Source organism: Oryctolagus cuniculus, chromosome 3 (assembly GCF_964237555.1).
Source record: "Oryctolagus cuniculus chromosome 3, mOryCun1.1, whole genome shotgun sequence".
NCBI lineage: Eukaryota > Metazoa > Chordata > Mammalia > Lagomorpha > Leporidae > Oryctolagus > Oryctolagus cuniculus.
This window is the reverse complement of record NC_091434.1, coordinates 155,818,263-155,844,398: the sequence shown is the minus strand read 5'-3', so window position 1 is coordinate 155,844,398 and position 26,136 is coordinate 155,818,263. Positions and strand designations below refer to the sequence as shown.

Below are 26,136 nucleotides of genomic sequence, written 5' to 3'. Positions count from 1 at the left end.
ATATATTGTTTGAGTACTCGTTATAGCATTAAATCTCAATACACAGCACATTAAGGACAGAGATCCTACATGAGGAGTAAGTGCACAGTGACTCCCGTTGTTGACTTTACCAATTGACACTCCTGTCTATGGCATCAGTAGTCTCCCTATGCTCCAGTCATGAGTTTCCAAGGCTATGGAAGCCCTCTGAGTTCTCCAATTCCTATCTTGTTTAGACAAGGTCATAGTCAAAGTGGAGGTTCTCTCCTCCCTTCAGAGAAAGGTACCTCCTTCTTTGAAGACCTGTTCTTTCCACTGGGATCTCACTCGCAGAGATCTTTTGCCAGAGTGTCTTGGCTTTCCATGCCTGAAACACTCTCATGGGCTTTTCAGCCAGCTCCGAATGCCTTTAGGGCTGATTCTGAGGCCAGAGTGCTGTTTAGGACATCCACCATTCTATGAGTCTGCTGAGTATCTCACTTCCCATGTTGGATCACTCTCCCCTTTATTTATTCCATCGGTTAGTGTTAGCAGGTACTAGACTTGTTTATGTGCTCCCTTTGACTCTTAGTCCTTTCATTATGATCAATTGTGAACTGAAATTGATCACTTGGGCTAGTGAGATGGCATTGGTACATGCCACCCTGATGGGATTGAATTGGAGTCCCCTGGTATGTTTTTAACTCTACCATTTGGGGCAAGTCAGCTTGAGCATGTCCCAAATTATACATCTCTTCCCTCTCTTATTCCCACTCTTATGTTTAACAGGGATCACATTTCAGTTAATTTTCAACACTTAAGAATAACTGTGTATAAATTACAGAATTAAACCAGTCATATTAAGTAGAACAGACAAAAAAACTACTAAGAGGGATAATGTATTAAGTTGTTCATTAACAGTCAGGGCTATGCTGATCAAGTCACCATTTCCCATAGTGTCCATTTCACTTCAACAGGTTTCCTTTTTGGTGTTCAATCAGTTGTCACCAATCAGGGAGAACATATGGTATTTGTCCCTTTGGGACTGGCTTATTTCACTCAGCATGATGTGTTCCAGATTCCTCCATTCTGTTGCAAATGACTGGATTTCGTTGTTTCTTACTGCGGTATAGTATTCTAAAGAGTACATATCCCATAATTTCTTTATCCAGTCTACCGTTGATGGGCATTTAGGTTGGTTCCAGGTCTTAGCTATTGTGAATTGAGCTGCAATAAACATTAGGCTGCAGACCGCAGTAAGTCATTTTTCTAATGCCTTTATTGTATTTTATAATTTAACAACAAATATTAAAACCTTGCCAGCAAAGTTGAAGTTTTGAAGATTTAATGAAATGGAACATCATCATTATCGATACTTTCCTTCATTCTATGTAATTTAATTTTCTTGTTCTCCCTTATAATTATTTTCCATAATCCTGACAATAATCTAGAATAAGTAATATAGTAATTCTGTACATTAATTTATGACAAAAATGTGGCATAGTTTTTTTTTCATCTTCCCTGCAATGTGTTTTTGTGTTTGTGTGTTGTGAGTTTATAGTTATAACATGTTTGGATGGGTTAACATTAACTATGGATATTAATCTTGAAGTGAGGCTCTATAAAATTAAAATAAAGGAGTCTTGCACAAGCTATAACAAAATAATCTTAAATCAATCACAATGCACTTAAAATTTAGGCCATGCTTAAAAGCATCACAAACAAATTAAAAGAGAGATTATAAAAAAAGATGAGATTAATGTGTTAGAAAAAAACCTAAAATGTGATCAGAACTAAAAAAGCTGGATGAATGAAATATTGATGGTTTGATATTGTCCACTGCTCTTAAAAAATAAATAGCATAAATTGAATCAGACAATGTACTATCACTAATGTTGAAACCAAAACTAAAAAAAGTATCCTAAATGAAGGGGAAAGATAAAATAAGAACAAAGTTGATAAAGAATCAATGTGCGAATCCAGTATGATAAACAATCTGAATATTACAGAATAAACACCTCTATTTTGCTCCTTCTAATAAGCTTCCTTGAATATCCATTCTCTGTCTCTTGTTGGCATCTGGGGCTTATACTACAGCTGTCTACTCATGTTCACTAGTAAGAGTCATGCCCCTTTACTAATTCAGAGTCTATTTGTAATTAAAATGAGTACACTGTAGTATATGCCATCACTGCAAACACGTATGTGACTCAGTGATTTCTCCTTTACTGTCTAATGTTTGACTTATGGCCGGTTGTAACAAAACTCGGGAGGGAGATTCATTGTTTACCTTCACTCTTTTGCCCCCAGAAGATGCATGGTTTTCACATCTTCATTGCCAATGAAAAAGGCTGAGTGAAATGAGATAAAGAGACAGCAATTTTTTGCTTCTTCTGGTATGCCTCACCCTTTCAGCTTTCATGGAATACAGGTGGGTTTCCTTCTGCTGGTTCTGTAAGGAGCTTCCTCACTGAATTATTTTATAATTGGAAGATTCTCCTGGATGCCAATGCACACCCAGTGCCAACCTCTAGATGTGACTCTCCCCAAGATATAATACAGTTTATGACTGTGGGGAACGCTTTGTCTAGTGATCTGCCTTTGGAATGGAGCCTTGGTTAGGGAGCTCAAACTCAGCTACATTCTGTGGTGTTCACATAATCCATGGACTATCCTAGTCCCATACCTTTCTTGAGTCAGGACATTTGGCTCCATCGTTGACCCCAGTCCACCCTCTTTATTACTTGCTATCCCAGGAATATATATTAGGATCTTTCAAGAATGTACTCTCACTATCCTTAGTTCCCATGGCAACTCTGTGAGCCAGTGTGAGAGGCCTGAAAACCTTGTGAGCATCTTCAAAATCAATAACAATTTTTGTAGACTTCTTACAACTTGACTTGAGAAGGAAACACTTTATTCAAGGAGAATTTCTGGGAAGGAGAGGAGAAAGAAAGAAAACTCCCAATTTTAAGTAATACTTCCACTTTAATATGTAAACTTGAATCTAATTATGAGCAAAAATGTTTTGAGGGCTTGCTAATGTTCAGCATTCATTGACAAGTATGTTGCTATGTCATGACCTCACATTTATTTTTTTAAGGTTTTATTTATTTATTTGAGAGTTAGAGTTACAGACAGTGAGAGGGAGAGACACAGAGAAAGAACTTTTTTCTATTGTTCACTTCCCAGATGGCTGCAACGGCCGGAGGTGCACTGATCTGAAGCCAGGAGACAGAAGCTTCTTCCATGTCTCCCACGTGGGTGCAGGGGACCAAGGACTTGGGCCATTTTCCACTGCTTTCCTAGGGCACAGCAGAGAGCTGGATTGGAAGAAGAACAGCGGAGACCAGAACCGGCGACCATATGGGATGCCAGCACTGCAGGCGGAGGATTAACCTACTGTGCCACAGTGCTGGCCCCAGCACCTCACATTTATACAGTTATTAATACATAAAGTGCATTTACAGTCATGGTTTCATGTAAGCATCACGAAATATTCTAGAAACATTGTAGAGAAGAACATATTTCATTCCAGGTTTAGGAGAGACAAAGTTAAGAGAGGTTAAGTGATTTCCCATTGCTAAAAAACTGCTAAATCAGAAAGCAGGTCTTCTTCAATTATGATGACTACAATTTCCAATTCCCCTTCAGCTCAAAGTAATCATAAAATTGCTTCATTGAAATATAGTTTTTTGTTCATCTTTGAATGTTTAGTTGATGCAAAGCCAAAATGGGTATAGTAATTGTGGGGAGCAACCCGGACTGGACTGAGTTACTGGAATTAAGACTTATTCTATGCATCTGCTCTCCCACAATATGGCGCTGGGAGAGGAGAAAACAGCTTCTACGCAGCTGCCTCTTGCCAACTTGAGTGATGACCTCCAGGAGCTGATCCTGCTCCTGATTGGAGGAGAGCAGCGTACTCGGTGTGTGGGCAGCCGAGTTGGGATTGGCGGAGGAGGACTATAAAGGAGGAGAGAGACGGCATGCACCAGGAACATCTAAGGGGAACATCTATCTGAAGGAACACCTGTGCAGCCCCCGAGAGAGCCGGCTGGCGGTGTGCCGCTCCCCTGCGGAAGTGGGGAATGTGGCAGGGGGAACCGCCCTTCCACGGAGGTGGAAGGGATGGTAGCCAACCCGGGAAGAACCAGCAGCAAACCCGGGGAGGGCCAAGCATACGAAAGAACAGCGCAGGGTCCTGTGTCGTTCCTCCATGAAGAGGGGGAGCGACAGTAATATTTATGCCATAGGATAATACTTGTTTATAACTTTAAAAGGACTGCAGAAAAAACAACACTATATACTCATGCTTGATAAATATAATGCTTGATTTCAGACAGCTTTCTTTATTATGCAAATGTGGTTTCTTTACTTCAATTAACTATAGTCCTGTGTTGATTACTGAAGGATATGTTCTGAGAAATGTATCTCTAGGGTTTTTTTTCTTTATGCACACATCATAGAGTGAGATTGCCCAAACCTAGATGGCACAATCTACTCCATATCTATAGCAAATAGCATATAGTCTCTTGCTATTAGATCCGTACTCCTAAGACTATGATGAACAAACAACATGAGTGGAGTTGCTACTGTTGTAACAGCATACATATTTTTACAGTAAACATTTTCTAGTAAGGACTAGTATAATTACAATAACAATAAAAATTATAGTATAATAAAGTAAATATGTAAACCAGTAACAGTTGTTTATTATCTAGTATTATGTCCTGTATAATTGTATGCTGTATAGTTTTTTATGACTGTAAATGCAGTAGGTTTCTTCACACCAGTATCATCAAAAATGCAAGTAATAAATTGTGTTATGATGTTACAACAGCTATGGCATGGATAAATAATGAGATTATTTTTGGCCCCATTATAATTTTGTGGCTCCATCATGATACTAATTCTGTCATTAACTAGAGCATTTCTATGTGTCACGTAATTGTAGAAGCATTTGAACAACAAATTTTAGGCAAGTGGCTATTTCATTTCTATTTTGCTTATCATTACACTTAAAATATTTAGTTTATCTTAAATTAATTTATTTAAAATTTTTATTTTAAAACCCATCCTGCTTTCAGATAATTAATGTATATTTTTAAAGAATCAGTCCATGTTCTATACAAGGGCCTGGTTATTGTGGTTATACAACTTTCAATCTACTTATATTTAAGACAATCAGATATATTTACTAGCTACATGTCACACATGGAAATTCTAGTGTGTGTGTGTGTGTGTGTGTGACAGGCAGAGTTAGACAGTGAGAGAGAGAGAGAGAGAGAGAGAAAGAGAGAGAGAGAAAGGTCTACCTATTTCCATTGGTTCACCCCCCAAGTGGCTGCTACGGCCGGAGCGTTGTGGCAGGTGCACTGCGCCAATCCGAAGCCAGGAGCCAGGTGCTTCCTCCTGGTCTTCCATGCGGATGCAGGGCCCAAGCACTTGGGCCATCCTCCACTGCACTCCCGGGCCACAGCAGAGAGCTGGACTGGAAGAGGAGCAACTGGGACAGAATCCAGTGCCCCAACCGAGACTAGAACCTGGGGTGTCAGCGCCGCAGGCGGAGGATTAGTCTAGTGAGCCGCGGCGCTGGCTAGTGTGTGCTTTAAATTGTCAAACAATTGATTAAATTTATTTCAAATAAGGTATATGTTCACTTCTGTTTGGTATCATTTCTATGAAACCTCTACCAGATGTGTGTTACTATGTCATATCTTTGTGTAGATATCACTCAACATGAAGTTTTACTTAATTATGCACAGATCATTTTACCAGGAGCTAAATAAACCATTTGATGTTGCTTAAATCAATATTTGGAAGAAATTTATATTTGTAGTAGAGAACAAAAATCAGATGTGCTCTGCTATCGCTGGCTGGCTACATGGATCTTTTCCCCTCAAGCTAAAGAACAGTTGCAGCCGCATGACACACAGATATTTACCCATTCATTAGATAAGTCTATCTATGTGTCTTCTGCTTTAGAATAAACATCCTCTGTGCAGCTGGAGTCAAGTTGGAAGCTGGAGAGCCTTGCCCCTGGTAAATTGTGGATGACTGTGGTGGGACCTTTACAATGGGTACCATATGTTATAGTATTTTTCAAGCAATCAAAGGTTTTGCAATTCTCCTGTGGGAGTAAACCACAGACCATGAGAGTCTGCCAGCCGTTAACACTAGGTTTCCACAGCTGGGAGGTAAAAACATTTGCCGTTTGGAGAGGCTATTTTCCATGTGTAAGTGTAGTATGGTTCAAGTCAGAGGAAAACAAGACTCCTGGAACCCCATGACGGGTGGTGCCCTGACAGGAGCCATCCTGATAGCAAGAAATGGGCCGGTAGCCATGAAAGATTCGACTGTGATGAGTGACATTCTCCTAGATTTAACTGAAAGAGTTGGTATCTTGTTGACAGGATTTGCATCTGCACGATTTTCTAATGGTCTTCAGACCATTGCTGAAGACTTCTACCAGTTGCTTTCAACCCATTTACCATTCTCATCATTTAGACTATTAACATTATCAGTAGGGCTTCTTTCCGAGGATTTCTTTCATGCAGCAAGCTGTAGGTAAAGAAGAATTTCACAAGATCAAGTTATAGTATACACTGAACACTTTTATCTATTTAAGGAAACATGTAACATATTAAATGGCACATTTGTTTATTCATATTTGGATTGCATTTGTTAATCAAAATGAATGTCTCCTACCATTAAAAAATAAATGCTCATAAGATAAAGTATCAAAGAACAAGCAACAGTGAATCATGACCATCATTTTCTAGTGACTTCTCTGCCTGGTTTTGGTGTTCTGTTTTTCAAACAATAAAAAGGTCCTGGAATGTAATACAAAACAAACAAACAAACAAAAAAAAAACAAAGGACAATAAACATCATCATAGAGCGGTAATTGACAATTTTTTAAGAAGGTTTATTTATTTTGTTTGAAAGGCAGAATGAGAGAAAGAGATAAAAAGAGAGGGGGAAGAGAAAGAGAAGGAGAGATTGAGATTTTCCTATGTTGACTCACTCCATAAATGGCCATGAGAAACCAGGAGTTAGGGACTCTATCCAGGTCTTCCACATGGGAGACCATGGCCCAAAGTACTTGGAACATCTTCCTACTCATAGTAGCAAGAAGTTGGATAGGAAGCAGAGCAGCCAGAACTGGAACCTGTACTCAGATATGGGATGCCAGTTCAAGCATTCACCACAGCATCAGGACCAACACTGATAACTTTGACCTCCTCCAGGAGAGACTTCTGTAAAAAGCTGCCAGCACTCTCACATCCACCATGCTTGCCACTTACTGTTTTGCTATATTTCTCAGTTGGTAACTCTGATTTTATTTCATAAACAACATAATATTTAAGGCTTAATCAAATAAGACTCAGAATACATGATATGGAGGTAGGTTCTAGTGAAATGGGTAACTTTAAAGTGATAAATAATTTTTGAAAACGTTTTATTTTACATATTTGAAATGGGGAGTGGGAGAGAGATTAAGACAGACAGAAGTAAATCTCTCAGCTACTGGTTCACTCCACAATGACAACAAAGGCTAGGATGTGCGAAGCCAAGGCCAGAAGACTTGAACTCAATCCAAGTATCCCACAAGGCAATAGGCTCCAAACTACTTGAGCTATCATCTGCTGCTTCCTAGGGTATACATCAGTGAAAGCTGGAATTCAGAGCGCAGTCAGGACATGAACCTGGGAACTCTGCTGTATGATGCAAGTGTCCCATTGTTAAGTGTACTAATCAATGTGGCAAGTCCTTCCCCCTCCCGCAAATAAAGTGATAAATTCTCTTAAAACCATCTCTGTGTGTGCACATTTCTGTATGTGTGACAAGAAATGCAGTAGAAGTGCTAAAAATGCAAAAACTAAATTTATATTATTTTAGTTTTTCCAGAGAAGATCTAAAACAAGCAAGTCATTTAAATTCTTTGTCTTTCTCACCCCAGAATTCTGTACTCCTTCAAATTATTTCTTATTTAAATAAAGTTCCAAGGACTAGAGAACTGACAAAAATACACTCTTTCTTGCTCGTGAATCTAGGATAATTCCAAAAATGTAGAGTTCATTGCAACCCGTTTGTTATAACATTGGAGATATCAAGGCTCCATTCACTATACACTTAATTGTAATCCAGTGCATTTTAAAGGTATGCATTGCAGTTTGGGCTGTAGCTGTGTCAGCTGTCACAATTGTAAGGAGCCTATCAGAAAGTGGTGATACTTGCTGTTTGCTATTGGTCTTCAACAGCGCCTGTTCAACAGAGTTCTGTTTTAGTGGAAAGGCTAATCATTTGAATTTATTGAATATTTAAATAAGAACATCATTATCCTTCGTCTTCTCTGAAAGGGAAAGGAAAATAAAAGTACTCTGTCCCCAGGGAGTATTTAGTTCCTGTAAGAAGGGGAGGGCAAAACATCTCTGTGCCTTTTAGAAGGTCATGGAGAATTAGCAAATGAATTGTGTGTGTTTGGGAACTATGCTAACAGTTATTTACTGATGAAGCGTTGGGTGAGAACATAGGTAACAGGATGTGTACAGAAGTTTATTTTGATAGGTCACTCCTTGAAAGTCTCAGTCACTAAAGAGATTAATCACCAACAAAGCAACACCACTTACACCCAACCACTTCTCTTGCTGTTTTATTTTTCTGTTAGTTACATCTCTCTAGTTGTTAGTAGCAGGACACGCAATTCACACCAGTTAGATCAATAAAAGAATTCATTATCTTTTTACCTAAGGATTCTAGATGTGATGGTGATTCTTTGCTTAAACAATACTTGAAATCCGTCTTCCTGATCTCCTGACATTTCTGTCCAATTGACTTTACTCCCAGTTTCTACAAAATATCCTTTGTTGTGTACTCCTTAATGACCCAGTGAAAACAACAGAAGCTTTATTTTCTTTCAGACATTGGGAAGTGGCATCAGATTTATTTATGTTGGAGCAACTTCGGTTACCTGCCCTTTGGAAGTTTAATCGGAGGAAGGCTGAAGCCTTCTTGGCTCACAGCTGCATGGATGGCCCACCCTGAAGCTCCTTCCTTATTATCAAAGGGGCTGAAAATGTAAGAAAACCCAAGCAGGGGTGGTGCTGACGGGAGACCTATATGAACAGCAATAAGAAGAAAACCCATGCTTTATGGTTGACCTTATTAACATGCCATCCCATATATAAAATCTCGATTTGATTCCATAAGGATTTATGCTATTCATATCTAGATTTAACATCCAGTTTTGAATGTGGTATGTTTAGGTGAGGTTCACTTCAAATTTGTTAACAATATCTTATAACTTACAGTAAAATCATACATTTATTCAGGGAAAAATATCTCAAAAAACTACAAGGAGTTTTTTGATTTGAGAGGAGGAGAGGATGAGAATATCACATCATTGTTGTTAACTTACTGCATATCTATTCTAAAAATATAGAAGTAAAAGAAATCCCAACTCTGAAAATGTAATAAACTTTTTTTCTGTTTCTGTTGTTAATTTTGTTTTGTATCATATATTACCTGTATATATTTGTACTAAGCCATCTTGGTTTTTTTAATTAACATTTGAAAAGGATAAAGAAAATGAGAGAAAAGGGGAGAAAAAGCAAGTGGCAAGCGTTTGGATACACTGGTTCACTCCCCAAATGCTAAGCCAGGAACTCAATGCAATTCTCCCAGCTGTGTGTCAGGGAGCCACCTACTTAATCCATGACCTGCTGTTTACCAAAAGGTGCAACAGCAGGGAGCTGGGTTGAAAGCAGAGGAGCTGAGATTTGAACCAGGCACTTGGGAATGGAATGCAGGTGTCCCAGGTGACATGTTATTTGCTGTGCCAAATACCCACTCCTTGAACATACCTGAGATACATACATGGATGGCTTCCACTGAGCAATGTGTATTCCTCAGCAGTCAGTAACCTGTAGCTGCTGTTTGGTTCTCAAGCAGGATTAGACTAAGAAGTTTCTTGGTACAAATACTCTGTAGACAAGGTTACAAAATACAGATTCTTTAAACTTTTATCAAAATATAACATCTTGGGGCTGGTTGGCACAGTGGGTTAGGGTGGTGCATATGATGTCAGTATCCATATTGGAATGCCAGTTTGAGTCCTAGATGTTTTCTGATCCAGCCACCTGCAAATGCTCTGGGAATGTAGTAGAAGATAGCCCAAGGCCAGCGCTGTGGCTCACTAGGCTAATCCTCTGCCTGCGGAGCCGGCACCCCGGGTTCTAGTCCCGGTTGGGGTGCCGGATTCTGTCCTGGTTGTTCCTCTTCCAGTCCAGCTCTCTGCTGTGGCCCAGGAAGGCAGTGGAGGATGGCCCAGGTCCTTGGGCCCTGCACCGGCATGGGAGACCAGGAGGAAGCACCAAGCTCCTGGCTTCAGATCAGTGCAGCGCGCCGGCTATAGCAGCCATTTGGGGGGTGAACCAACGGAAGGAAGACCTTTCTCTTTGTCTCTCTCTCTCTCACTGTCTAACTCTGCCTGTCAAAAAAATAAAAATAAAAAAAAAAAGATAGCCCAATTGCTTAGGCCACTGTGAGTCATGTGACAGACCAGGTGACACGGGCTCTTGCTTCAGCCTGGACTAGCCCTGGTCAGCATCTCTTCTCTCTCTCTCTGCATTTAAAATAAATAAATAAATATTAAGAACACACACACACACACACACACAAGTTCTGGTTTAGTTGTCAGCTTCCTAATATATTTATTTTGAACTGAATCCTAAGTCCATTAAGCAATGCTGGAATTTTTGCCTGCTTGCTTCCTTGTCTGTAGCTTCTGCCTTGAATGTTCTGTTTGTAATCAGGTTTCTGTGCTCTGTCTTCTTAATATTCCAGTCATAGTGTGCCTTTATATCACTGCTTCCTTTGATGGAATATGAAAAGTCTCAGGCTGTATCCATCCCTCAAAGTTAAGCAAAGAGTTTATGAAGGAAAGTACATTAAATGGCCAAGAAAAATCCAACTTTTCCGTATCACAATCACAAATTTTCTCAGATTTCTTTTTTTTTTTAACTAAAGCAAGCTTGGTTTTCAATATTAATCTTCTCCAACTCTATCATTTTCCAAGTAAGTTGTATCAAAATGATCTCAGATTACAGGACATAAGAAAAAATGGTTCTTTTGGTTTTATCTTGTGTATGCTCTCAGAAAGGTTGTTTTCTTAGCTCTAGTCATCTAGAAAACAGAACTTGAGAGTTGGGAATAAGATGATTATATTCTATGTGCTAGTCCAAAGTCTGAGAATGAAGAAAAATAAAAGTGAGGAAAAGAAAGACACTTTGTTTCTCTACCCTCCTTGGCGTCTTTCTTCTGTGCATTTTTTTTTTTTTTAATTTTACAATGTGAATCTTTCAGAGTCAAATCCTTCTAAGATTGACATGGGAAAATTCAAAATTGATCATGCATAGAATTCATTATTTCATGTAATTATCGCTTTATTATAAGTATGTCCTGTAAGTCTGTATTTTAATATTGCAATGATGAAAAGGTACAACACATTTCCGTGAATAGCTTGATGCTATGTCCGAAGTTGAAATACGAAGTGTAACAGAGGGCTCATAGCACCACTTGCTTCATTCTTGACTTGCTGTTCATTAGTGCTACCTCAGACGGTCCCTGTCCTCTTTTTTCGACTGCCTTACAATGAGTTTCTATTTCTCCTTCTTCTATGGGTGGGAGGAGTTATGAAAATTTGTGGACTTCTTTGTCATCTACTATGTTTTCAGAGTAAAATATCTACTCTAAGACAGACGTTTATTTAGAGATATGAACTACCTCTGCAAGTGTTATTCCTGTGTTATATAATGTTAAATGTGTTTTTCTGGGTATGATTCGCCAATATTCTTATGATGACTCTTTGCTATTATTTAGCCATTTGAAAAGCTATTGTCATAGTTTAACGATCTCCATGATGGTTGACTTTAGTTAATTATTGACTCTGCAGATGGAAGTTTGATAGTCTATCTTCATCTGATGTATAGTTGATAGGAAGACAAATATCTTAGTGATTTATTAACATTTCAAAATTTATTAAAGCTTGATTATTAATATAGGTTATTATAAATATCTCTTGAAATGACATCATCTAACTTGATAAAAATACTAAGATTTTGGAGATGATGTCAAATTTAGAAATGAATTCTTACAAGCAAGGCAGGGATTGCTCTTGTAGTTAGAATTAGTCTCAATGATATTTTTAATGCACATAGTCCATATATAAGAATATTTTGGTTCCTCTTATAAAATTTATTTCCTCAAATATTTTGCTATTTGTTATTTGTAGTGTATGGGACAAAACTAATTTTATATATTTATATTTGTACAAACACTTTTTTCTATCTCTAATAGATTTTCTCTAAAATCTGGGTTGCTATTAATTTGACAATTAATGACTTTCAGACAAATTATTAGCTGGTAACAATAATACCATTTTAAGATCCTAAGCTTTGTACCTAATTATTATAATTAATGTGAATATTTAAAGTATTTCTTTTAATTTTCGCTTTCAAACCTCTCTACCTCATTGCTGGTTTTAAGTTCCATTTGAGTAAACAGTAGCTTACTCAAAGTACAAATGATTATTATGAAGAGCAGGTACTGAATTTTGCATTATTGAATTCAAGGATTTGAAGTTGTCTAAAGATTTATCATAACTTTCAGAAACAGTTTCTAGTTTTTCTCAATATCGTTGCAGAAGTATAATTTGGCCAATGTTTCTCAAACACTTAACACAGCAGATTCTGTATCTTATGGTGCCAAAGCCATAGAAAAACTTATCTGGAAGCCCAACCTATTTTGGGTTACACAGATCTCTCAGATTACTGGCGAGGAATGAAAGAGAAAATAAAGAAGACAGTGGAGGACATAAACTACCCTAAGTGTGGTAATTTAAGTCATGGAGGGGAGGCTGTTTACTGACTCACTAAAATATATTTTCAGTTGTGTTTGAAAAACAGTTTGGCTGAGAGGGTTGAAGGGAAAGCAGTGGAACAAATGGAATTATTTATGAGATCCCGGAAAGCTAGTGGTTGTTCATATACAAAGACTTAACAACCTGAAGCAAATAATACAGAATCTGAGACGCAGTGATAGTGAGGCTTTTGATTGGGACAACAAAAGTGGTGAATAATTTTCATAAATATACACTTCAACTTTCCAAAAATCATCAGAAGTTATTGGAGTCATCAGTCACGAGATAATTCTTATGAAGAAACATCTTTTTGCATGTGAAAGAACTAGACAGAGAAAAGCAGACAAGGTTTGATGCTTCTGAGCATCACATTTTAGTTGCTTAAGAATGGCATGATTGGTATAAAGGATGTTTCTATAGAAATCACAGAGAGATTTCAAAACGGGATTGAGTGCACTTGCTCCTCATGTAGGATCTCTGTCCTTAGTGTGCTGTACATTGAGATTTAATGCTATAACTAGTACTCAAACAGTATTTTTCACTTTATGTTTCTGTGCGGGAGCAAACTGTTGAAATCTTTACTTAATGTATGCTAAACTGATCTTCTGTATATAAAGAGAATTGAAAATGAATCTTGATGTGAATGGAAGGGGAGAGGAGTGGGAAAGGGGAGGGTTGCGAGTGGGAGGGACATTATGGGGGGGAAGCCATTGTAATCCATAAGCTGTACTTTGGAAATTTATATTCATTAAATAAAAGTAAAAAAAAAAAAACGGGATTGAGGAAATCTTTATAGCATTTGTTTAAGAATTTGTGAATTTTCTTCCTTTTAATACTCATACATTATATATGATATTTTATACTCTATAATATTAAAAACATTCTATAGTAAAATATCCAAGGTGACGGGCCATGAGTAACTTTTACAAGGTCATGGAAGATGTACATATAAGAGAAGAAATTCTAAAAATTTCATTAGATATGAAAGAGAGTGGGAAGAGTGAGTGTAATGCAATTTTAACCTAGAAAACAATAAATGTAAAAAAAAAAACAGAAAAGCAAAAAAAAAAAAAACACAACAGTCTTTTGCTAGATACTGAGCAGTCTATGTTTTTGGTGGTTAACACACCACACACACACACACACACACACACACACCTAATGCCAAGGTAAACACTCCCACAAACAGTAAAACAAAATTCCCACAGCATAGGCAGAGCGGAGAAAAATACTGACATACTATAAATCATGTAAAGGTCTCTAAGGTTGTTTGCTGCAGTGGTGACAAATCTACAGGCTATATTTACACTTGATCTAAAAGCTACATTTGAACCTAGGATTTAAGCATAACTGAGGTTAAAAATACACTTCAGTAGGGTCAAAGTGTTTTCAGGTCTTTAACTGCATCATATAAATATGCCAAAAATACTTATAGAATACGATCCTTAAGCCCTGCATGCAACAATGTAAAGTTAAAGACATATGATGCACAGTGATCAAACATACAAAGAAGCAGCAAAAAAATTCAGGTTAGAAGGCAAATTAGTTACTCAGTCTAGACTTGGAAATAATATCTTTGATAAAATTATGAAGCACAGCAATTAAAACAATTCAATGGTGAAGTATGAAAAAAGGATACATCAAGCTTGTATGAAAGTATAATATAACAATATTGAAAAAAAGGAATAACAGTTTAGATATAACGTATAAATAGAGACTATTTAAAACAAAACAAAGAATAAAAAAGATCAGAACAAACCAAACTGTGCCCCATCAATGAGATGTAGCTAATCACTTTGATACTCATGTAATTTGAATTCCAGAAAGAACAGTTCAATGGATAAGGACAGCAGAAATCTACCATAAATATTGATGGCCAACTATTCTCAAAATTCTCCAAAAACCCTAAACTCATAGCATGAAAAATTTCAATAAACCACAAATGCAAGTACATGAAGGAAATCACTCCAACACACTTTATACCAGAACTATTGAAATCTTAAAAGCAGCTACAGAAGAAATAAGGAAACATGTTCAGAAGACACGAGGATGATGACAGAATGCTTTCTTGAAATAACATAAATCCTCATGCTGAGGTGCTCCCTCTTTGAGATTCCTGGGAAAGCAACTTAAATTCTCATATGCTGCTGATGTCAGTGTAAACACTTTGAATAACTGTTGGTCGATATCTAGTAAAGCTTATTGTAAGTCTAAAAATTCCTCTAGAGAGACTTGCTCAAAAGGAAGTTTGAAATAAATAGAGAAGGATCTGGTTAAATATCAGAATCTTTAGGCAACATTTCTTGTAATAATCCAAAAAAGTTATGAATGGTAGAAAAGCAAATTAGATTATGGCATATCCACATAATATCATGTACATAGCAAGCAGAATAAACAAAAAAGCCCACGATTCGGCACGAGTGTTGATTCTCATAATTATAATGTTGAGTGAAAGAAGCCAGACACAAAATTCTATCTTATAATTCCATTTTCATAAAGCACAGAACGAGGTTATTATTTTATGCTTTTTAAAATCTGTACAAGTGAAATACTTGTGCATGGAAGCTAAAGAAGGAGACAAACAACAGAGTTTTCTTAAGTGATAAGTGTTCTGCTTCTTATGCATGGGATGATTACATGGGGATGTTTAGTAATGAAAGACTATCTTCTTTTCCAGCTTCTTGATCTTCTGATAGCTAAAATAGAGTAGTGTGCTGTATAGAAGAAATGCAATTTAGAGTACTTATGAAAAATTGGACCTTAGGAAGATCACTTAGAGGTTGATTAGTCAGTCTGCAGTCGGACTCTTTACTCATCCTTTGCAATAGCAGATGTGATTGTCTTCTGATATAATTCAACTCATTCTCAGAGCCAATGCTTTGATTAGTGGTTTGACAGACACAGGTGCATATTTGAGGGAGAGGAGCCATTTTATAGCTCTCAATCATTGTCAGCATTGTTTAGCTATCAAGGATTAAATTTATTTCTTTGTTAAGTGTGTTCATCCATGAGTGCTTTGAAAAATAGTTACATCATAAACAAAAAAATCATAACTGACTATATGTGCATATGAAGTGCTATATTAAGGCTTTCAGCCACCTCTTAGTTTAATAGCTATTTATCATCACTGCATTTAAAAGTCACTGAAATTTTTGAACAAATTATTTTCTTAGGAAATTAAAATATACACAAGTTCAGGCAAGCAAGATCAAAATTATGTGCCCTATATTATGTGGCAATCCCCCTTGATGTTCCATTTAAGGTTGGATTTATAATGATATACACATTTCAGTATAGTTCCTTATTACCCTTTGACATATTCGCAGAAACTGATTGATTTTGAGCATCCACTAAATTTAATAAATAAAAAATATTGAGGGAAATACTGCTGTGGTAAGGAAATTTTCCATCTATATGCCCATTAACTTGAGTTATGGAGTAATGGACTTTAGTTTGGTTCAAAGGCAAATCGATGTCATATAGAATGGGATAATAAAATTGTGTCCCATAAGTTTTTCTTGAATATCAGCCAAATCATGGAATATTTGGCAGAATTCCTAGAGTTTTCTTGCAGAGCATAATTTCAAAATTTCTTAAAATGTTCCTAAGTACATTTAATGCACATGTTGCCAGTAAACTAGAAAGCTATAATAATCTTTCATTAGTCAGATATCCAGAAGCAAATTGCTGTATACTCCAGTAGTTCAAAACATATTGGTTTTCTTAGAAAGCCAAATTATCTTCATAAGAAAATTGATTTATCACATACACCAATATTTTATATCAATATTTTATGGTAGAGAATAGGTAGTATTTGAATTTATGGTATATAGAAGAATAAAAACAGAGATTAGAGTCACTGTTTGGCAGCTGGAAGATGGTTGAAAGTTTTGCCTACAAAAATGCCACAAATGGGGCTGGTGCTGTGGCGCAGCAGGTTAAAGCCCTGGCCTGAATTGCAGGCATCCCATATGGGCGCCGGTTCTAGTCCTGGCTGCTCCTCTTCCGATCAGCCTATCTGCTGTGGACTGGGATAGCAGTGAAAGATGGCCCAATTCCTTGGGCCCCTGCAGCCACATGGGAGACCTGGAAGAAGCTCTTCGCTCCTGGCTTCGGATTGGCCCAGCTCCAGCCACTGTTGCTATCTGGGGAGTGAACCACTGGATGGAAGACCTCTCTCTCTGTAACTCTGTCTTTCAAATTAATAAAATAAATCTTTAAAAAATGCTACAAATAGCTCTGTGCTGGACTGGGAAGATTGAATGAGATATTGAGGTTATTCAAGAAGTAAGTAACATGGAATGAAAATAGGTGACAAGTGGGAATTGAATGGGTAGAACAAAGTTAATCTAAAGAAGAAGATTAGACTGAAATGAATCATTGGAGCATGTGGGGTAGACAATTAAGACTTGAACCCTAACTTCACAAATATTTGAGGTTTAGAGATACTCGTGAATGGAAGATGCTCAAAAAGTGCATCAACTGAAACATTGAACATGTATTTTACAGAATTTTGGAAAGACCCAGAGTGGAGATTGCTTAGCTATGTCTGAGTTATCCCCCACAAGCATTTGATAAGGAATTGGGAGTTAACTTCAGAAAACATGTGTTGCTTCTTTTCATGTTTAGTGAATCATCTTACTTTTCCTTATTCAACTTATTTGAGAGAGAGAGAGAGAGAGAGAGAGAGAGAGAGAGACCATCTACTGCTTCACTTCTCAAATGAACCCTATAGCTAGAGCTGGGTCTGGCTGAAGCCAGGATCTGAGATCACAATTCATATCACTCATATGGGTGACAGGGATCTGGTTACTTGAGTAACTTCCCATTGTACACCTTGGCAAGAAACTGGAATCAGGAGTGGATCCGGGACTGCATGTGTCCCAAGTGGTGTCTTACCTCCATGCCAAAAGCTGGCTCGCATCTTACTTTTCTATCAGTGAATAATATGGAAGAAATGTTCAACTGTCTATGAAATGGAAATAAATATTCTCACAAAGGGCCATAAATGTTATTATAGTGATGGCTCCGTTACCTAAAACATACAAGTATGTCAACCAACATAACTTTCACAATTAAGTATGGTGCTATTACAGAACATACTTTAATCACACATGACATACATACCACATTGAAATAATTACTCTAGAAAGTATTACATATTGGTGTACAGTATACTTCTTCATGTTCTTGTAGTGTCAAATGCATTACTTCAGTTTCACAACCTCTGACCTTCTGAGGAAAATGCATTAGTTTTATGTCCTATGTGATTTTGAAATTAGACTATGAAAAAATACTAGATACGTAAATAAATGTAGAAGAGCAAGAGAAATCGATGAAGATTCTTAGAAAATACTTAACTATTCTTTGAACTCAGGATTCTAATTCATCTTTACCATAAACATGAGCTGATATTTGACATTCTTAAGAGGCTAAGAGGAAGTATGTTTTGAAAAGAACCCTAAAATTTTTTTCTTTTTTGATCATAGCCACCTGCTGAATAATAGCAAAAAGGTTACAGAGATTATCAAGATGGGAGTGGTTGGCTTCAACTCAAATTTTATTTAAGAGAGGTATTAAAGCATCCAAAAAGAAATTCAGAGTTAATAATTGTTTAATGAATATTCTAGAATTATACGCAATATAGAAAGGCAACATGGATCAAAATCAGACTAGAACTCTTTTTGAGTTCCCTCTCATATAAGAAATTTCAAAAAGGATAATGGCATAAATATCTTCAAAGGAGATTTTTAGTGTTCGAATACTCTTTTAAATAGAGTATATTAGCCACATTTTAAAATATTCCAAGCATAAAGGAGTTGAGAAGAAAATAAGGAATTACAATGTCACAGGTAAAGGAAAATGATATTCAGGATATAAAAGAAAATAGGATATGCTTATTGGGTGGTTAATTTGTTGAGTGGAAGAATGGGGTTGTGTCAAAAAAAAAAAAAAACTTCCTTTTTAGTTTCCAAAATTGACTGGATCTGTCATCATAATAAGCTGAAGATATAAGGAGCTACCATGTTAGAGTGAACTTGCAGTAGACAAGAACAATATAAACATTAAATCATGCTATAATCTTCAGAGTTTCCAGGAGATTTAGACCAGACTTTTATTGGAACTGGGCTTTTACAATCACCAGAATTTTGACCAAGAGAGGACCTTCATAAGAAAGGACAACTTTATATAATATATTAAATTACTCCACCAATAATGCTTAAATAAAATGAGAAAAATAGCCAAATATAAATAGCTATGCAGAATATCAACGCATACTCTAAATTCAGGGGAATTTAAATTTTTAAATTTAAGCTTAAAATTTAAATTTTTAAAATACAATTAAAAATTGGAATCAGATTCAGATGGTAGAATTACAATGTTACTATTAATAATTATGCCAATTATGTTTAGAAAAGAAATAAAAATTCGTGAATATCTCCTTTTAACATAGGATAAAAATTTTAATATGGTAGATTTTGATAAGCACTAAAAGTGTGGATAATAAAATTGGTAAAACAAATAAAAGTGAAATAATGGCTGGGAGGTACTTTTGGGTCTCCCAAATGGGTGCAGGTACCCATGTACTTGGGTCATTTTCCACTGCTTTACCAGGCACATTAGCAGGGAGTTCATGGGAAATGGAACACCTGGGACTTGAATGGGTATGCATATGGGATGCCAGTGTCACAGGCGGTGGTTTTACCCACTATGCCACAATGTTGGCCCCTGAATGGAGCAGTATATATAACCGCTCTATAAAGCAGATAATTTGCAAATAATATTTAACTTTAAATAGTGAATTTCACAGTGGAATATGTTAGCAAATTTATAAATGTGTTACCCAGTTTCTCAATGTTGAAGAATGAACACATTTAAGAAGAAGAAAGCCTAAAATGAACCGTGTGTTGCTGAAAAAGTGAAGACTATGCCTATTCCTATTGCAGATACATAAAGTGAAATGATGTTAATGTATAGGCACAGTTACAAATAAATTGTTTTAGTTTTGTGCATTGAAAGGCAGTGAGTAGAAATATTCATTTATCAATAAGCACAACAAGAGGCAAATCTTATTTTTATATCATTTTCCACTGAAAGAATCTAAGGTTCAATGTGGGAGATCACACATTTAGAGAAAAGAGCATCCCAAGTAAGCCTGGAATATCTTGTTGTGCCAGAAACAAAACAAAACAAAACAAAACAAAACACTCAAAAATGGTGGCTGCAAATTGACATGCATACTAACTTTCAGCTACTCCTTCTGTACCAATTTTTATAGGTGGAACTTAAGATAATTAACTTATGATAATACTTAAAAAATAAGATTCTATTAGGTAACACTGATATTAGTAAATAAATGAATGAGAAGGACATCACAATTTATGATAGAGTTCCTTCTAATAAATGTAGACATGTGGGTAAAATTAGATATATTTTCAATGTTCATATTAATAATTGATTAAAGCAAAAATAATTTATACCTGTTAAATCCAAAGGGATACAGTTAGTTGAGAAATAGGCTATCTATGTAGCTACAATGTATTTCCCATAGAAGTCTTTTTAATTGAAAATGGAAAATTGTAACATTACACCAGAGAAACATGGCAGAACTTACTTTGTGATCAAACGTGATCAAAGTTAACTTTTATTACTTATGAAACAAGTAGAATAATATGAAAGTTGATATTTTATATTGAGAAGTATATAGTATTACTTTTGTGGCATCCCTGACCAAAACACATAATTCTTATTTTTCATTTATATGACACAACCAAATATGAATGATATGCTACGCTGTCATGGGCTCTTCAAAAAAGACAAAATGATGAAAAAAGACAACATAAAGTCAGAAAGACATGACAACTAAATATGGCATGTGGACCTTTGTTAGATTTCTGATTTCTACTATTTGAATCTGTATTTATTTAGTTATAAAATAAGTTAGGGAATCAAGTAGCTGAAATTTATTATTTCCTTATAATAGATAAAATGATAGATTTTATTAATAAAAACAATACATTTTTATTTATAATAGCTTCCTTATTTTGATAATAATATTTTGATTACATTTGAGAATGGCATTGTTTCCTGGAAGTGCATTGTCAAGGGTATTTAAATTGTGATGCATATATATAGCAATTAATATTGCAGTGAATATTAATAGGTTCAATGTTATCAATATATATTTACTTATATAAACATATAAATACATAATGACATATGGTCAGTAATATATGAAGCAAACCAATTTTTTTTCATTTTATTTAAAAAGCAGAGAGACAGAGAAGCAGAGAACGAATTCCTGTCTACTGGTTTATTCCTAAAATGCCCACAGAAGCTACAGCTGGGATAGGCAGAAGCCAGGAGTCTTGAAATCAATCTGGATCTCCCACAGGGATGCCAGGAACCGAAGTACATGAGCCATCATCTGCTGCCTCAAAAGATGTGCATTAATGGGGCCGGCTAATCCTCCGCTTGTGGTGCCGGCACACCGGGTTCTAGTCCCGATCAGGGCACCGGATTCTGTCCCAGTTGCTCCTCTTCCTGTCCAGCTCTCTGCTGTGGCCCGGGAGTGCAGTGGAGGATGGCCCAAGTGCTTGGGCCCTGCACCCGCATGGAAGACCAGGAAGAAGCACCTGGCTCCTGGCTTCGGATCAGCGTGGTGTGCTGGCCGCAGCGGCCATTGAGGGGTGAACCACCGGGAAAAGAAGACCTTTCTCTCTCTCTCTCACTGTCTAACTCTGCCTGTCAAAAAAAAAAAAAAAAAAAAAAAAAAAAAAAAGATGTGCATTAATGGGAAATTCGAATCAGAGGGGGAGCCTTTGACACCTAAGGTAGCAAAGGTAAAACTGGAACCCAGGGACCTCAACATGGAATGTAGGCATCTTAACCACTAGGTAAAATGGCTCCCCCATAGGTCAAATGACTCTCCCACATAGTGTAGATATTCAATAATTTGATAATTTAATTTATTTTAATTAAAACTTAATATTATTAATATCCATAATGATTAAATAGCATGTGAATTCTTTGTTATAAAATTGTGTACAGACGAAAATTCAAACAAAATGCAGTTTCTTCTAGTAGGTTCTATGTGTCTTTCTATGTATATATATTTTATTGAGTCAATAAAATTAAAAAGTAAAGACTTCTTGTGCACAATTATTCTGCAACATCTGTTTGGAAGTTGCAACAGACTTTTTGCTCCATGTGCTTATTTCTCTGTCCATTATATGAATTATAAATAACTAACTTTCCTTGGTATGTTGGCTATTCTGTACTCTATTAATAATTTTTTTTCAGACCAACTCCATTTTTATGAGAATGTATATGATTCTGGGAAGGAGTTTTGGTGTTTGTTTTGATTTTGTTTTTGATATTTTGCATACGCTTTACATGTGGCTTTCTTAGAAGAGTTCAGTGGTGAGTCAATGAAATGAAATAAAATAAATGTCTGTAACAATGATAGGATTAGAACTGCAAAAGGAGTATATGATACTAAAGATTCAAATGCAATTTGGGAATACCGACCTAAATTAGTTCTATATATTCTCACCAGAATTGTAACACATACACAAAAAATGTCAATAAGAATCAACAATGTGTTCAGTTCAGGAGATTCTGACACAATTAATTTTGGTGAAAACCAGAAGAAATACTCATAGCACTGGGTCATACAAATGGATTCCATTTCTGTAATAGATTAGGAAGGACATGGGAAAATATAATCATGAAGTGATATTAAGAGAAACATGTTGATGTATTTTTATTCAAGGAACTTCAGGATAAAATTTATACTAAGCAAATATTTGGGCTCAAGATATACATCATTTCAGATAGTTGGTCAAACAAGCAACCATAAAATTTGTAAATTTCCATTGAGCCTTATACTATTAAGCACATGACTGAAAACAAAATGTTATGATATTGCTATTTCATGAGAAAATTGGTTAATTTTCTCCTCAATTTTATGCTTTGTTATATGACATATAAGGCCAAGAAGTAATCTCTATCACCTTGAAGATCTCAAGGTTGCTTAGTACAGTTTCTAGCATATCAGTATTTTCAAATAAATGTGGAACTGCAATGAAAATCTATTACCAAGCCCACTTATGAGATAGATTTTGATAATTCTTGATCTGTTTAAAAGTGTAATAGTGGAGGGGATTAGAGTGTGGACTCTGAAATCAGACTGCCTATTATTCTACAGTGAATAAATCCTTCTAAACCCCAGTTTTCTCAAATGTGAAATATGGAGATTAAAAGAGTCAATTGTTACAGAGTTTTTTGAATTAAATTAATTAATGTATAAAATAAAATACCTGAAATGCACCTGACACAGTAATTACTGTGCAACTATTTTCTATTATTACTGACCATTATAATTATAATGATAAAATAATACTGAGTAATTGTATTATGAGACATTTTATTAAGTACCTTACCTATTTTTTTCTTATTTAATTCTCAGAGTGCAAAGTACTTACAATTTTGAAAAGATATATTTATTCATTTATTCAAAAGGCAGAGTGATGGAGAGAAAAGAAGAGAGGCAGAGAGAGGAGAGAGAGAGCTTGAGAGAGCGGGCGAACGAGAGGCAGGGGGGGCAGAGAGAATCTTCCATTCCCCAAATGACCACAGCAGCCTGGGTTGGGGCAGGCAGAAGCCATAAGTATAGGACTCCATCTGGGTCTCTCACATAGGTGGCAGGGACTCCAGCACTTGAGTCATGATCTGCTGTCTCACTCCTGCCCAAATAGAGAGCTGGATTGGAAGTAAAGTTGCCAGGACTAGAACAGGCACTCCGATATGAGATGTGAGTATCCCAAGCCGTGGCATAATTGCTGAGCTATAATAGTCAATCCAAAGGACAAATATTTAATCATACTACCATCATTTCTATATTAGTACTTTTTTTTTCCAGTTTTGATGTAATCATATACATATATGCACTTAACATCAAGAGTTTTTGGATATTTCTTCATTTGGTTGGAGTATGATTCTGTGAAGTTGATGGACATAATTAAATAGAAAAATTCCCCTGAGTATGAGTATGAATTTCTTATTCAACATTATCAGACTCCAAGCTGCCACTTGAAATTTACGAAGATTTTTGCCTTGGGTGATGAATCAGCCTACACTTTCTGTTTCAGATCCGTTTTTCATAGACCCAGGCAATGAATTTGAGAGCCCTTGATCTCTCAACAACTATAGTTCAGACATGTACAAGCCTGAAAAAGTAAAAGAAATATCTAAAGAAACCATACAATCATAGGTTAGATAATTTTTCAGATAACATACATCATGTATAAACTAAAAATCAACAAATTCAAATTTTGTAAACTAAAATACACTTCTAAAAGAATGAAACATCACTTACAGACTAGGAGAAATTTCAAACCAGTATCTGACAATGAATTTGTTCCAAAAAATTCTTAAACTACCAAACAATAATAAAAATGCAATTAAAATAGGTGAATGATTTGAATAGATTTTTGAAGATCCTCATAGACAGCAAATAATCATAAGTAAAATGTGCAATGCATTAATCATTAGGGAAGTCCAAAATTGAAATCCAAATTGAAATTTCACTATATTATTACCTCTTAAAAGCACTGACTACAAGTGTTGTGAAGATGTGGAGCACAGCTGTTGGGAATGCAAAATGGTAAAACTATTTTGGAAAACAATTTGGTTATTTTGAAAGTTTAAAATGGACTTAGATTATCATTCACTTCTTCCTTCTTTTCTTTTCTTTTCTTTTCTTTTCTTTTCTTTTCTTTTCTTTTCTTTTCTTTTCAACAGGCAGAGTGGACACAGAGAGAGAGACAGAGAGAAAGGTCTTCCTTTCCCGTTGGTTCACCCTCCAATGGCCACCGCAGCCAGCACGCTGCAGCTGGCGCACCGCGCTGATCCAAAGCCAGGAGCCAGGTGCTTCTCCTGGTCTCCCATGCGGGTGCAGGGCCCAAGGACTTGGGCCATCTTCCACTGCACTCCCAGGCCATAGCAGAGAGCGGGCCTGGAAGAGGGGCAACCGGGACAGAATCTGGTGCCCCGACCAGGACTAGAACCCTGGTGCCAGTGCTGCAGGTGGAGGATTAGCCTATTGAGCCATGGTGCTGGCCTGAATTTCCTCTCTTGGAGAGATGCCTGTTCATGTCCTTTGCCCATCTCTTAACTGGATTGTTTGTTTTCTTGTTGTTGACTTGATTGAGCTCTTTAAAGATTCTGGATATTAATCCTTTATCAGTTTCATAGTTTGTAAATATTTTCTTCCATTTTGTCTTTTGCCTTTTCATTTTGCTGACTGTTTCTTTTGCAGTACAGAAGTTCTCAGCTTGATGCAATCCCATTTGTCAATTTTGGCTTTGATTGTGCTTCTGTGGTCTTTTTGAAGAAGTCTTTGCTTATGCCAATGTCTTATAGGCTTTCCCCAATGTTCTCCAGTAATTAAATGGTATCAGGTCATAAATTTAGGTTTTTGATCCATTTAATGTGTTTTTTTGTAAGGTTTAAGGTAGGGGTCTTATTTTATAGTTCTGCATGTGGAGATTCAGTTTTCCCACCAGTATTTGTTGAAGAAACTGTCCTTGCTTTAGTGATTGATTATAGCTCTTTTGTCAAAGATAAGTTGGTTGTAGATTCAGTAATTGATTTCTGGAATTTCTATTCTGTTTCTTTGGTCTTCACTTCTGTTTTTTTTTGTTTGTTTTGTTTTGTTTTTTGTTTGTTTGTTTGTTTTTCATTTTTTTTTTTGCTATTACCAGGCTGTTTTGATTATACATGCTTTGTAGTATGTCTCAAAATCTGATATTTTGATGCCTATGGCTTGCTTTGTTGTGTAAGATTGCTTTATCCATTAGATGTCTCTTGTGTTTCCATGTGAATTTTAGCATCTTTTTTCTAAATCAGATTCATTAGTTGGGAATCTGTTGATATTAATTCTTCCAATCCATGAACATGGAAAGCTTTTTCATTTTTGTTTTTCCATTTTTTTAACTCTTTGTAATTTTCACCATAGAGATCCTTGGCATCCTTGATTAAGTTTATTGCAAGGTATTTGATTTTTGTTCCTATTGTAAATGGAATTGATCTTACTACCTCTTCTGATTGTTATTACCTCACATCTCTTTGCATGTTTTATTAAATGTCTTTACTGAAGTATAAGTGATCCTTTGACATGTGATGAGTATTTGGTTGTTTACAATTTTTATAATGCAAATATAATTTCTATAGACATTCACGTAAAAGAC

At 36.2% G+C, this 26,136-nt stretch overlaps 1 pseudogene; it reads left to right on the top strand.

Annotated features, from left to right (window-relative positions):
• Nucleotides 1-6,476, top strand: part of LOC100343302 (mitochondrial import inner membrane translocase subunit Tim17-A pseudogene) — a 90,570-nt pseudogene extending 84,094 nt beyond the window's left edge.
• The last annotated feature ends 19,660 nt before the right edge of the window (nt 6,477-26,136 follow it).